Genomic DNA, 15,663 nt, shown 5'->3' on the forward strand with positions numbered 1-15,663 from the left:
TAATTTTCTTCTGAAAATAGGTTTTAATTTCCCACTGTTTGTGTTTATTTTGACATGGCTTGCTTGCTATGATTTAAGTCTGCTCTAGACTTGTTAAGTATGATGTTATTTATCGACTTTATTACTTACTGCAAGCGTTGAAGCATCTATGTGACAAGATGTATATGTATACTGTATAAGTATTAAGTACTATGGCTAGAACAGCTGAGGGGAATTTCGCGGGGGCAACTGAACATCCTGTATGTCAATATTATTGGGGATCAAGGAAGTTAACGCAATTATCAGCCTTAGGACCCATTAATATGGATCAGTTTGGCAATTTGACGGCGTAACGTGAAATGTTAAGCTTTGTTCACATTGTTGTTCTGACTCTAGCAAGCAGAACGGATTCGGATGTTCGATTTGTTTTGTTTACTGAAACAGGTAAATTTCTTTCCTACTTTTTATTTTAGGATAGAGGTTTAGAAATGTGACGGCAGGATTTACGAGTATGGGTGTGTAAATTAAAACATTTTTTTGCACTATAAGCATTAAGCATTGATAGCTTTTGATAGTGATGAGACGCCTTTGATATGCGATAGTCGATACAATATTTTCTTAATTGTGTCCAACTTAAACCACTTCCACAGCTGCTGTCATGGCTTGTCGACTTTTAAGCTGTCAGATAAATTACAAAATTTATAATTTATAAAAACTTTCTTCAAAAAGTGTTAAATAGGCTATCAGGGACATTATCAGCAAACGGTAAAAGCGTTACTATTTACTTATGGAATCTGACATACATATTTTGAAACTGTTTCATCAAATGCATCGCATCCGAGCCATTATACACGCGGCTTTATTCTTGAAATATGATAATCGCTTCGCTTGATGATGGTATTCATAGTTTGCAACCAAAGAAGGAAGCCTTATATGGGCTGGGGGAAAATTACTGTGCATTTTATGTCGGAAAATCGTCTGGCGGCTTATACGATATTATTAGGCGCTATTCAGCCGTGTTTTTCAGGTATATTGTTGAATACCTGATTATTAAGTGTAACATAACTGTTATATTTAAAATTAATCATAATCAAATTAATTGAACGTTTTTAAGATAACGCTTGTATAAAAATGGCAGAACTGGTGCGCACAACAGATGCAAGTTATCTTAATGTTAAATAAAATTAAATACAAAATATTAAAACATATTTTGAAAAATATCGTTGATTAGCCGACTTCATTTTAATTCTTAATAACACAAATCATATCGTATCAAGAACAGTGAAAAATAATTCCTTTAGGACTACTTATTTTCTGTAAATAATATTAAGCCGTGGTTTCCCTTATGAGCGATGTTATGGTTTCAGGTTTTATGTTAAAATATCGTTAAGCGAATAATCCTAACATATATGCTGATTATAACAGTTTCTCTATTTTGTTTACTTATTATGTAGTTTCAGTACAGGTTTATCTTATAATATTCGGTTTTAAAATTAAAATGTGTTTCTAATTTCCATTTTCTTTACTTCTTAGTTTAGGTGGAAGATCATCTTATAATAATATCTATAAAATTTTATTATCTTTAATTCTTACGTCTTGTTTTTTTTCAAACAGTTGTTAAATAATCTTATTATTATTCTAATTAGAAATTTCTAATATGATTAACAATAACCAATTAAAAAGTCAACAAAAATTACTATTAAAAAAATGTAAGCACATGTCATCAAGACAAAATACATGCTACTACTAATATTTTACACTCCAGAAAACAAAACCTCGTTATGCAATAATAAGCAAAGAAACACTATTCTATTGCTAAATATATAACGTAACAAAAGTGCGGAAAAGCATTCGGTTTCTTGTGAAATTGTGTAAAATGAGACATAATTAGTTCAGCGCCTTCAAGAAACCCGCACAATGCGGACAAACAGACGACACCGCATCTCGAGAACTAGGAAATGATGGGAGACTATGTCTTCTTTCAATTAAATGTCTTCATTGAGTCGAAAAGTAATTAAAATTTTATGTTTGGAATCTAGTTGTGTGTATGTTTGTACGTATATAATATTGTAAGTAGTTTGATTTTCGTTACGATTAAGACTGTCTTGAAAAAGATAACACGAATAAAACAAAAAAAAATGTATCTACTTATGTAAAATATGATAGTCGACAATATTAATTTATACTAATATTATAAAGCTGAAGCGTTTGATTGTTTGTTTGTTTGTTTGAACGAGCTAGTCTCAGAAACTACTGGTCCGATTTGAAAAATTCTTTCGGTATTAGATAGCTCATTTTATCGAGGAATGTTATAGGCTATTAGTGTTGCCCAAATTCAGTCTTGGTATTGTTCTTGCATTTTTGCAAGACCAAGACCAAGAACAAGACCGCGTATTTTTATTAAGACCAAGACCAAGACTGACCGTGCAAGACTTCAGCAAGAACAAGACATAGCCTGCAAGACTCTTGCGTCTTGCAGCTAGGACTTAGCGCTATTTCACTGAGTAGTTAGGTGTAACAGTTCGGTATAGGTAGGAAAGGACTGCGGACAAGGTTGCAAAATGAGATTTATTGTCATCCCAATGTACCATTCACTTGACCGAAGTTTGAAAACTTTTGGACTTATTGTGAATTGATTGTCTTGACTGACTGGAGTATTAGCAAATGTAAGCTTATAAATCATAAATGTTTATTAAGAAACAGTTACCTACTTCCATGGAAAACGACGGTCAGTTGATTTTTCGAATTTCTTACCAAATCTTCAGTTATTTATTAATCTGCTTGATCTACTTCCAATTCTAATACGTTTTTCTAAGATTTAAAGTAAATTTTAATAAATGGTAATAGACTAATAGGTAATTGCAAGACTTGCAAAACCAAGACCAAGACCAAGACTGGCTAAGTCTCGTCTTGTTCTTGCATTTGGGCAACACTATAGGCTATGTATCACGCTAAGACCAACAGGAGCGGAGCAATGCGGGTGAAACCGCAGGGAACAGCTAGTGTTTTATAAGTCATAATAACAAAACATCCACTCTTCTATCTGCGTTCAACATAACGTTATTACGTATTTGCTCAACAAGGTTTATGTAGAATATATTTAGTGCCACTAAAAATGAGTTCCAAGGAAACATTTCGTAGTTCGTTCAGACTCTCAGGTGTTTTTATTCCCAAGGCGAGCCGTAATTGAATTACGTAGAAGTTGGCTGCTGGAATGGAAAGGGTAATAAAAAACAGTATGCAGGCTTCATAACTTATTGAGGGTTCGGCTATCATCGGATTAGGCTTATATTTGTTGAGTGAAATAAAATATCTCCGTTACCTGAGAAGTTATGGGATTATACGAGTTGTGTTACATGCAATTATGGTTTCAAGGTCTGCTTCCTTGGTGCAGTGGTTAAGGCACTAGTGAATGTTAGGGGGTCTGGGTTCAACTCCTGATGACGACTAAAAGTTTTACTTTTGAGAAGGCTGATTTTAGCGAGTGTGGAAGCGAGAGGTACTACTCCTGATGACGGCAAAATGTTATGTTTTTTTTAAGGCTGATTTTATTCGTGGGAATCTAGCTGATTTGATCTATATATTAATTATACATATACCCAAAAGTACTTTTTACATTTCTATTGACTTCTTTAATACATAAAGAATTATAAATTTTATTAATGCAATGTTGATAACATTTTATCTATTTATTTTGTACACGAAAAGTTTTATGTTCAGACGTTTAAAAAAAAATAAAAAAAAAAAAAAAAAAAAAGAATTTGGAAGCAATGGCATAACACAGACTACATAGGAGTAGATAACTTAATATGTATCTATAAAAATTGACTATTTGCCTCTAAGCGACTGGGAAGTTCAATCCTGAATAGACTTACAGTCAACTACAAACACTAAGCTTAGGTACACTCCTTACAGTAAGCGGATAGTGTCATGAATAGCTTACTAAAGTTATGTACAATGCTTCCTGCAATAAACATGCCTCAAGGACATGAACCTCCGTCACGCTACTCAGACAATTTACGAGTTTATGGCGTAATGAGGCTATTCGTTTATGACTTAAGACTTATAAAGGCGGAATTAATTACTTCTTATCCAAGGTAGTGGATGTCGATCCTAATTAAAAATGGAGAATTTTTAAATGTTATGGATTGAAAGAAAATCTTTTCTTAGTTTAAACTTCAAAGCATTGCATTTAATCGTGGTGAAGGAACTGCTTTTGTTTCTCATGAATATAAAAGCACAAGTTATTACATCATATTTAGAAGAGCTCCTCAAGACAGTAATCTTGGCCGCAATAACTCCGTCGGGTCCTGTGATCAAAGGATCCTTGTTATTACAGTAGAAAAAAATCTTGATAGTGAGCTGTGAGATGCTTCTGTCTTTCTTAACAGCACCATAGAAAAGTATGATATAAGATACTAGCTGTGCCCCGCGGTTTTAACTGCCATTATTTTTATATACATGTACAATGAAGTGAATTTATATGTAGTAAAGTTTAACAAAAAATTTGATCCACTTTGGGTAAAAAAAGGGTAGTAAAAATCGAATAAGACGGAATTCTAAATTATCATGATAAATATTTGACTGTAATTCAAATTTGTACCATAAATATTTATTGACGCAGACTAAAACGGTCCCCTGGGATGGCAGGGGCAAAAATTATGTAAATGGCGACTTCGGTCACACAATTACAATGATTGCGGTATAATTAATTTTGCATCCGGATATTTTTAAATTGTGGATATTCAAAGAAATGTTAATAGGTAAAACCTTTATTTCATATTTTTGTATGTGATGGTTTAAAGTATTTTTAAACCATTAATTTCATTTAATTGATGTCGAAGGACACGTCTAACAAAACATTAATTACAATTTACTTAGGTATTAATTCTTTAAAGCATTATTGAGATAACTTGATAAGAGACAGTTCTATAATATTTTGCTGTAACACATCATTATCAATTACTAACGTCGATAGTTCATATACTTTAAAATATTACTGGATACTCTCTTCAAATTGATTTACATTGTGCACATTTTTAAGAACATTCATTCATCGATAGCTTTGAACTCGGTGTTGACAAGAGCTTAGCAGGCATTGTACGAGGCTTGAAGATGTACCAATAAGGGCAAGGGAAAAGGCTAGCTTGCAAATTGTGGCTCTGTTCCCTCTATTTGCGGTGTGCCTTTACCGAAAAGTCGTTGTCATGGTAACGGTAACGTATTTGGGATACATGTTTTAATTATATTTTTTGACTTGTCTAGGACAAGTAGTCAAACCTTCATTTATTTTTATTTTCACTGAACATTTAATTAAATAGCAGATTGAATTTTAAATTATCATAAGAACAAGTAAGTTTCATCATATCACATAAATCTAAACTGCTCGTTAAGAAATTAATAAAACCTTTTGCTCTCACAGAAGACATAACAGCACCATGTTACAAAATAAAAACAAGACCGACGGATAAATTTATTCTAAGTTTAGGAGAACACGATGATAACCCATTCCACTTTATGGCCGAAACTGCGGCTATACTCCGATATTTAAAGGACACTAGTGTGATTATACTTAATATTGTTAAAAACAGATATTTAAATGAAAATCTTATTAATAATTATTTAAGACAAATATGTATAAAATACCCGAATTGCACATTCTTGAATGTTCGTGAAAAATATTTTAACTCTCACAGTAACTACCTTAATAGAATATGTTATAAAATTAATACAGAACTAGAATTCAAACATTACAGTAACGAATTTTTGGTTTGCAAAGACTGGTTAAATAAATTAAAATCAACTAATAAAATTCAATTCAGTAGTACAGTTACTAACTTAAAAAATAAATATTATAAAGATACATCTACCCAAGCTGAGAGTTCGTTACCATACGTTAATAATTATAATACTAGCGATAAATTTACGCAAACCGTTGACGCAAAAAATCTGGTTGAAGAGACTGAGTTTTTTCGAGCATAAAGTATTTGATGGTAAATATCTTTTGCATCAAAACATTGCAGGCATACTGAATAAAATAGAGTGGCTTGAGTTATGCTTGGCAGAAATTGAAGAAAACGTTAGTATAATATGTCTTACTGAAACTTTTATCAAAAAAGGAGAGGAATGCAATCTTATTCTAGAAAATTTTTATGTTGCTTCATCTTTCTGTAGATCACAAGAAAGGCGTGGAGGTTGTTGTATTTTATTGGACAAGTCCCTTGATTGCAAGACTATTAACTACTGTGCCGAATACACAGTAGAAAAAATATTTGAATGTTGTGCCGTTGAGCTACGAAGCATGAATTGTTACGTGGTTTGTATATATAGAACACCTAACTCAAACATAACAAAATTTTTCGAAAAATTTGAACTTTTCCTTCATAAATTAACCGCAAACAAAAATAAAAATATCATATTGGCTGGAGACTTTAATATTGACGTAATGAAAGAAAGTCAGTCTTCAAAATGGTTTAAAAATTTGCTAAAAAATTTCAACATTAATATACTTATTAATCAACCTACTCGTAAACTAGCATGCCTAGATATAATTGCAACAAATATACCTCGAGCACAGGGTAAGATACTGAAAGTTTTTCTCTCAGATCATGAAACATGTCAACTAGTTAGTCTACCAAAGCAAGCTGGCCATAAACCAAACTATTGGTTTGTAACACGAAGAGATTATTGTCAAGAAAATATACGGAAATTTAACATGCATTTGAAATCTCTTTATTGGACGGATGTTTTAAATGAAATAAATGCTAACGCAGCTTTCAAAATGTTTCATGAGTTGTTCTGCTTGCTGTATGATTTATGTTTTCCTTTGTACAAAAGAAAGATAACGAATACTCTCAGTCACGTGAAATGGATGTCAAAGGGCATAAAAATAGGATGCGCAAGGAAAAAAAAACTAAGATTTATTCATTACAAATCAAAGTCTTTGGAAAAAAAGTTAGAATTTCAAAAATATAATAAGATACTCCGATCTTGTATAAACTGCTCAAAAAGAATAATAAATAATAGATTCATATTAAATTCCAAAAACAAAACAAAAGCTACTTGGGATTTGATAAAGAACAGAGGGACGCATAATATGTCTGATAACAACTGTATTGACCTAATCTCACATAATGACGTTGATATAACAGATCCATTAAAAATTGCTATGACATTTAATAATTTTTTTACTAATTTGACATGTATTAATTCAATAACTACTTCCATTAATCAATCAAATCATTACAAATATAGAATAAATTCAATCAATAGCAGCATATTTCTCTCACCATGCACAGAACAAGAGATTGTTAAAATCATAAATTCTCTTAGAAATACAAACGCAGTAGGTTATGACTCAATAGCTACAAGCATACTGAAAGAATGTAAACACAGCTTTTCTTACGTATTGGCGAATTTAATTAATAAATCATTCTCGCAAGGCATCTTCCCTGAAATCCTGAAAGTATCTATTGTCAAACCATTTTACAAAAAAGGTAGCAAAACTGATATAAAAAATTACCGCCCCATTACACTTATATCCATTTTTTCAAAAATTCTGGAAAAAGCCATGAGCGCCAGACTATTAAAATTTTTAAACAAATATAATATAATTAAAAAAGAACAAACCGGATTTCAAGCAAATAAATCTACCACATTGGCTACGTTCTATTTAATTGAGGAAGTAACGAGGTGCATTAATAATAAAATTCCGGTTACATCAATCTTCTTCGACATGTCAAAAGCCTTTGACTTTGTGGACCACAAACTACTCATATATAAATGTGAAAAATATGGCATTAGAGGTCCCGCTCTTGAATGGATTCATGATTATTTGTTTCAGAGACAACAGAGTGTTGAAATAAATAAAATAGATAATAACCTAGAGATGACTACGTACAAGTCCCCCTATGTAGTTAATAGTTTCGGAGTGCCACAGGGCAGCGTATTGGGGCCTTTATTATTTTTAATTTACATAAATGATCTACCTGACATAATGGACCAAAAGTGTATATTGTTTGCAGACGACATTTCAATAATTTATTCTGACGATCACAAAGAGATTAACTATAACACGACAATTAATAATAATTTAGAATTAGTATTGACATGGTTTAATGATAATAATCTATCTGCTAATATGACTAAAACAAAATTTATTCAATTTTCGAATTATAAAGCTCGACATACACCGCTTAATATAACGGACAAATTCCATACCATCGAACCAACACATTACATAAAGTTCCTAGGGTTAAATGTAGATCAAAATTGCAACTGGAAAGCTCATTGTGACATGATTACTGGAAAAATAAATAAGTTCGTTTACGCATTAAGAAGATTAAGAAAAACAGTGTCCTTTAATGCTGCGCTTACCGCATATTACGGATACGTTACATCTGTGATACGGTATGGAATTATATTCTGGGGCAACTCGACAGACGTGACAAATGTATTCTTGGCACAGAAGAGGTGCATAAGGGCTTTGTGCAATATTGGTCCCTTAGATTCTTGTCGACCATTATTCAAAAAGCACCATCTTTTAACACTCACGGGTTTATACATTTTGGAAATATGTTTATTTGTAAAAAAACACGGTGAACTTTTTAAAAACATGAAAGATAACTCTAGATTGGGACTAAGAGATCCTACACGTCTAATGATGCCTAACTGCCATTCAGCACTCTACCAAAAGAATGCCAGTGTGATGTGTATAAGGATATTTAACCATATACCAAAGCATATAAGGGAACTGCCAAAAACTTTAATGCACAAAAAATTAAAATCGTGGCTTATAAATCACTGTCTCTATTCCTTAAACGAATTTTTTAGATTATAATTCCCGAATTTTGTAATGGAGAAAATAATAACGTTAAGAATCAATTATTATATTGTAATAATCAAATTTTACTAATAAATAAAATTGTAATATTGCTGTATTATAATGTATATCTATAATAATAATAACTTAACTTAAATATTTGTATGCCAATTTGTTGGCGAATTGTGCGGATATGAACTTGTTATATAAGAACTTTGTAACCACAATTCTTACAAATAAATTATCAATTATCAATTATCAATTATCAATTAAAAATATTTTTTCAATGTAGTATTATTTTTATAGTATGTATTTTTTCAAGTGAAGTTGTCAAATACACTGATATTAAAGGGAATGTATTCTTAATCGGCGATTGTTTAACGTAAGCATTAAACAGCGCGAATTGTCAATATTTGCAAACAAGAGGGAGCTGTAATCCGCCGCTCAGCAAATACTCAATACCTCTGCCCTCTTTAATAGTAGCTCTTTTAATTTATTTTCAGATTATAGCCACTAGAGAATGTTAGTTCACATAACTAAGGTATTGTCTATGTCTGTCTATTCGCCATAGACAAAAAAGAAGAAGGTATTCTTTTATGGACCCTCTTCACAATGGGCAGCCTTGGCCCATCAAACGATCGTTGATGTTTGCCGCTATTATGACGATTATGTATCTACAATTACTACAATTTTGCTCGATAATTGAACCAAGTGTAGTATAAAAGTAAAATTGACAATATAATAATTTAATAATTTATTCATTAATTCAAGTAACTAGGACTCAATTTGTTAGTAACAATTAATAACTTAAAAATTATGTAAGTAAGAATACAATTTATTACAATCTTTTCTCTTCAATTAAATAGGGCTTCATCGTATGGTTTTGTGCTTTCATTTTTCACTTCTTTTTTACTTTTTTCGGTAAGTTGAGCACTTAAACAATTTTTTTATTTTTTATTAATAACAATGCATTTAAGTATAGTATTACTGCGGTCCGTTTTAATGTATTCTAATAATAATGTAATTACACATTTTAGTTGTATAAATGGTTTAATTAATGCACTGCCTTCAAACGCGGAAAACAGACAGGGTTTTATAAAAATATATTCCGAGGAGGTTCATTTTCTTGTGACATCACATTTTCTTTCCTCTTGCATAAAAAAAACAACTTTCCTTCAGTACATCAAAGCGATGTTAATAATGTAGGCCCTTTGAAGTCGTCATAACATATTTTAACCGTCTCCCAAAACGAGTTAATCAGGTTTTTTTAATGTATTGATTTTAATAGCATACTATATTTCAATTCATTAATATTTGTTAATATATTTTAGCATTATAAAAAATCCTTTTTTGTGGTTCTTATATATATATTCTATACTTTAGAGAAGCAAATTTTTTATTTATCAAAATATTGAAACATGAAAAGTGAGCCTTTTTGATGTGACGGGCTAATAAAGGTGACGTAAGTAGTATGAAATATTTGACACCTAGAGGCGAAAATAAAGGTTCTCCAACTGGAGAAATGGATAAATTTAAAAACCACATGCCATTTATCATTCTGGGAATACATAACTAAAGAGCAACAAGGGGCCAAGGATGTTCAGAATATCACGAAAAGTGTCGAAACCTATCCCTTACACAGCCATATATCAAAACAAAGTGTGAACCTACAAGATATATGACGGGTCAAAAGTGGTTCACACATTTCTTGGACATTTTTGTTTTTAATTTTGGTAAGTAGGTATTTTATTTGGTATTTTTGTATTACGTGGTTTAGGGGTGTTTTTTTATGGATTGGTATTTTTCAGATGGTGATTTTTTTTATTAACGAGTGAGACAATATTTAAGAAACGCTATGTTATTCATTATTATATTTGAAGTTTTTGAAATTATTAATATTTCATCATATTTCGTCTAGTTACTAGTGAAGATAAACGTCGATACGTTTTCTAGCTTATCGTAATATATCGATATTTACAGCAATATTGTAGAGTTATAGTTGTTAAATTATTGAATATTGTCGGTAAAAATAAGCTAATTTTCACAAAAAAAAAAATAGCGTTTGATTTTCATACACACATATTATAAGTGATAAAATTTGGAGAACTTAGAAATGAGAACTTCTAAGTAATTTGCAGGCGCGTCTGCCGCTGAGAGGTGCGATTTCAATAATTTTCTTTCTTTCTTTCTTTCTTTCTTTCTAAATTTATCTACTTTAGCCTAACATTGCTACCACGCTTCCATTTTTATATTCCATCTTAGTATAATTTGAAAGTTTTCTAGAAAAAAACGTAGAATAAAAATAATAAGGTTTGTGACCTATAAAATATCATTATTATTATTTCTTGCCTCTTTCTCTTTTTTGTAGTAAGTAGGCATTTCATATATTTTTCTGTCGTTGTACATAATTATTTATAGATTTCAAAATATGGATTTCCTTTATATTTTATCTAACTGTCAACTCTACCCAGATTAATCTATCGTTAATTACCTAAAACCACAACCATTTATAATCTTTAGTTCTCCATTCGCGTTTTCAATTACAAGTATTTCATTAATATATTCCTTGCGACTGGCTCGCCAGCCATGTGGAAGAAATCGTTGATGCATCACCCCCACACTACATTTAACAAGATAACCTCTTGCTCTCACCGCTGTGACGTGCTGTGATTTAGGTGTTTCATTCTTGAATATCTTAGTTGTGAGTCATGTTATGTTAATAGTTGGCACGAACTTAGTCTTTAGATGACAATCATCATAATTTTTTGTGTATTCTATATCTTCGTAATATATGCAAAATATTACATTTTTTTAAATGATAAGCTTTTTAACTTCTTATCAATCCAGGTGGAGAGCTATGCAAAAGACTGGGTAACAATATTCGGTTTCCAAAATTTCCAATGGACGCCTAATCCAGCCAATCTTAGTAAACAATCTAAATTCTAAACTATAATTCTACGTAGCGCGCTCTACGACATGCTACGAGAGTTCTACGCGCTTACGTTGTAACCGATGTTCCTTTTCCATTCATATTTTTTAATCCATTTTCAATCTAAATTATATTCTAAATGTAATTTTAATTTGTCCTTAACATAAAATTGAATTTACAACCTACCTTATCATATAAAATTAATAATTTCGCCACATTACTGTCACAACAATTGTCTTTTGGTTGTTAATTACTTAGGTTATTACCATTAATTATTCGTAATTACTGAAAATTAACGACAGTTATAATGAAGATAATTAAAACTTATATAAAGACTTGTACCAGTATTAATTAAGTCGAACAAAGAAAACCTTTACATGTCGTAATCGCCAAGAAATATTATATTTTTAAGTAATTTACCGTCTAATGAAATTTTAAAGGAACATTACCATTTGATTTTATGAAATAATACCTTATTATTTGAAATCTAAAGTTGTTTTTTGTATGAAAAGTTTGAGGTGTTAAGTTATACCGTTTTACTGGTAATAATAAGTCTAACATCGACATGTGTGGGGTCTTATTATTGTGACGATTCTATCAATTTTGTCTTTGAGTAAATGTACTGTATTTTAAATCAAAGAGAATACTGCCTTTGTTGTTCTAGACTAACAATTTAGAATATTATAGACCAAAATAATAGAGGGTTTAAAAATATATTTATTTGAGGGTATAAGTAGTTTAGTTGTTTACAACCTTGTAGGTCTATAAATTTAAATATCGGTTTAGTTATTATAGTATCTTACTTTACGCAGATCGTTGATGGTGGATTGGGAAGCTCCAAATTTAAACTCCATCTCCTTTAGGGCAGTCCTTAATGAAGTGATGTCCTTAAGAAGGCGGGTGACGTCGACGTGGTCGAATGTGACGGGAGGCAGCTTACGCAAATCCTTCGCCACGAAAGTCGGCACGTCGTCCGGATCGGTCTCCTTGAACACCTTGATGATGTCCCGTAGACTCCTCTCTCCCTTCTCGTCCCTCCTGCGAGACGGCATCCGGTCGGCCATATTCAATGCCGAAAAGAGAAGTGATTTGGCGTCACGTATCTCTTCTTCAGTAAAATTGCTGGTGCAAATTTGCTCTATGCTAACTTCATCCATGACATCCAGCTGATACTGCAGGAATGCCAGGACTTCATTAGGCACAAGCGTAGCGCTCATTGTTGCGAGCGATAACTTCGACAATAAAAAATATTAATTATTTTTTATGCATATTCTGCACAGTGCAATGCGTCCGCTTTTGAACGCGCATTGCACTAGACTCAATTATGATTCATGAGAAGTTTGTACAATTTTTATTAAGTTAAATTTTTGATTTTGATACATATTGGACACTAGTTATATGAGTACATACAATTTTATCCAAAGATTTTTATAACAACTAAGTTTTTATATGAAAATTGTTATATTCTTCATATTTTTTTTACATTTCACTTATAACAACAATCCACTAATCGATAAAACAAACAACAAATTAATTAAACTTTATTAAATACTTTTTCTTCTGACGCTACAATATAACACGCCCAGTAATGCGAAATATCAGAGTGACCGATTTAACGTCGCGACGAACAGCTGGGCAAATTCCCTTATTATATATTTAAATCTATCAGATCGTTTGTACTTTCCCATTGTGTGGCTTAAGTTATAAAAGTGACTAATAATAATTCGAATAAAAAAGGAATAAATGTTAGGGGTTCATTATAGTTATTTAAAAATAGACTATTTGAGTGCGAATGTCATTGTACGGGTTTTATTTTTAAGTATTTTTCTTACAATTGCGATAAATTGTTTGCTGTTTTACTACCTATACGTAGTACACGAAATAATTATTCTACAGGTATTTTTAAGTTTGTAATCATCAAAGTAAAAGTTAACATTTTATTAATAAGATTAAATGAATTCGCAAAATACATTATTAAACTTTTCACTTGCGCCTTTTATTTTAGCCGCTTAACAGAAAGCACTTCTTTTAAGGGATTACAGATTGACCTCTCAAATCTTAAGTATCTTAAATAAACCCAACAAGAAACTTACATTTTACGATTTATTTAAATGCAGTTTCTTCTAATATTCTCGGAATGTAATATTGTATTAAATTGACAAAGGGGAAACAAGCATGTACTAACTAAGTTATTAGTAGAATTGGGAAAATTATAATTTTATGAACAAAAATCAAATATTTACGCTAAAGGATGGCGTATGAGCAACATAATACACCACATAATTCCATTAAACTATGTTAAAATGTACAGACTATAGCTCAGTCTTTTATTCTTTATATCACTATACAAACAGGCTTTAAAATTGTATCCAGCAAAAGTATTGTACTTCTATATTTAAATGTCGTATGTGAAAGGTGTTATCAGCGTAGTCACAGAACATTCACTGTTTTGGTGACGTATTTGAGAGTTTTGAGGCCCCAAAGTGCTAAAGGTTTAATTTTATTCCAGTTTGTGAAACAGGTAATAATATTATGTATGGTCACATGGGTAAATAAGCAAAGCCTCAAATAAAGTCACGATGGTGAAACTATTAATTACTCACGACGGTCAGACTGATTTTAATAGGTATTTGATTAGATAGTTTTTATAGTTATCCGTTAAACAGCGGGATACTACACAGGGGAAAATTAATTCTTATTTAATTAGATAATTCATTACAAATATCATATGACTATTCAAGGAACAAAATGTAAATAATGAGAATTGATTTTACTTGAGATTTATTATGCGTTCTGAGCCTTTAAATTTAGAGGCCCCAATTGCTTTTACTTAGATTTATTGTGCGTTCCGAGCCCTTAAATTATGAGGCCCCAAGTTTCAACTAGTACGATCCCGAGCCAGCATTCAGTAAACGTAACACAAAGGAAAAGTTGGGCGCCAAGCGCATTGTTTACCTGGACACAGGAATGCTTTGTGGAGTTAATTAACACTGGATACGTTTCACGAGCCACGGGAATTTTTGAAACATTGGAACATTTGTAAACAAATTATTTTTTGAGAGAACATATCGAAAGAGAGAAATTTCATGTTACTTAATTTGAGATTTGTTCAAAAGCTTTGTAGGGAATGAAAAATAAGAGTAGTACAATCCAAAGGCAAAATACAATTTTCCACTGTTATCTTCATGGATTTGTCCGGTGATGACTTCCGATGTCCGAAGTCAAGTAACTGGACACTTGTGCCTCGAAAGCCTGCCAAAAGTAATGTCCTTAAAGTTCGTCATTAATTTTATACTAGGTTCAAAATTGCTCCATCCAGTAAATTTATATCCGCAAAGACGTGTTTTGGGCACAGAAGCGAGCGATAAATTCAGCGCTTTGTATTCTTCCAGTCCAGCGGTGGTTTTTACACGGCTTTCATACGTTCACGTGCAGATCCTATAAATTTAGTTTTTAAAACAATCCTCTGGGTGTTTGTCTTGATTTAGTGCGCTTGTGATTTTGTCACGCCTTTTGTTTCAGTAGCCGCTAGATGGAATAAACAATAAAAATTATGCTGCATTTTAACATTATATATTTGATAGAATAGAATCAATGTAATCGTGCTAAAAACGTAAGGTTTTACAGTAACGTAATTATAATAATAGAGGCGTATAAAATTGTTTTCTAACGTAAACATTCTCTAGAGTTCCAATATCTAGAGGCTAGACGTATAAAAGAAGAGATCATAAGAGTTTGTAATCATGTACAATATTTATTTACTTTCGATCTCAAGCAATTTAAAAGTTTCTTAAATACATTTTTCTTTCTATGTGATACTGCAGCATTCATATTCGCGCACAATAGTTCGCATTTATAATAACGTGACAGCTCAAAGAGATACAAACAGAAGGCATACAAAAGTATTGAAGGTTTATTATTTTATTTTACATAA

The sequence above is a fragment of the Colias croceus genome, chromosome 6 (genome assembly GCF_905220415.1).
Source record: "Colias croceus chromosome 6, ilColCroc2.1".
Lineage (NCBI taxonomy): Eukaryota > Metazoa > Arthropoda > Insecta > Lepidoptera > Pieridae > Colias > Colias croceus.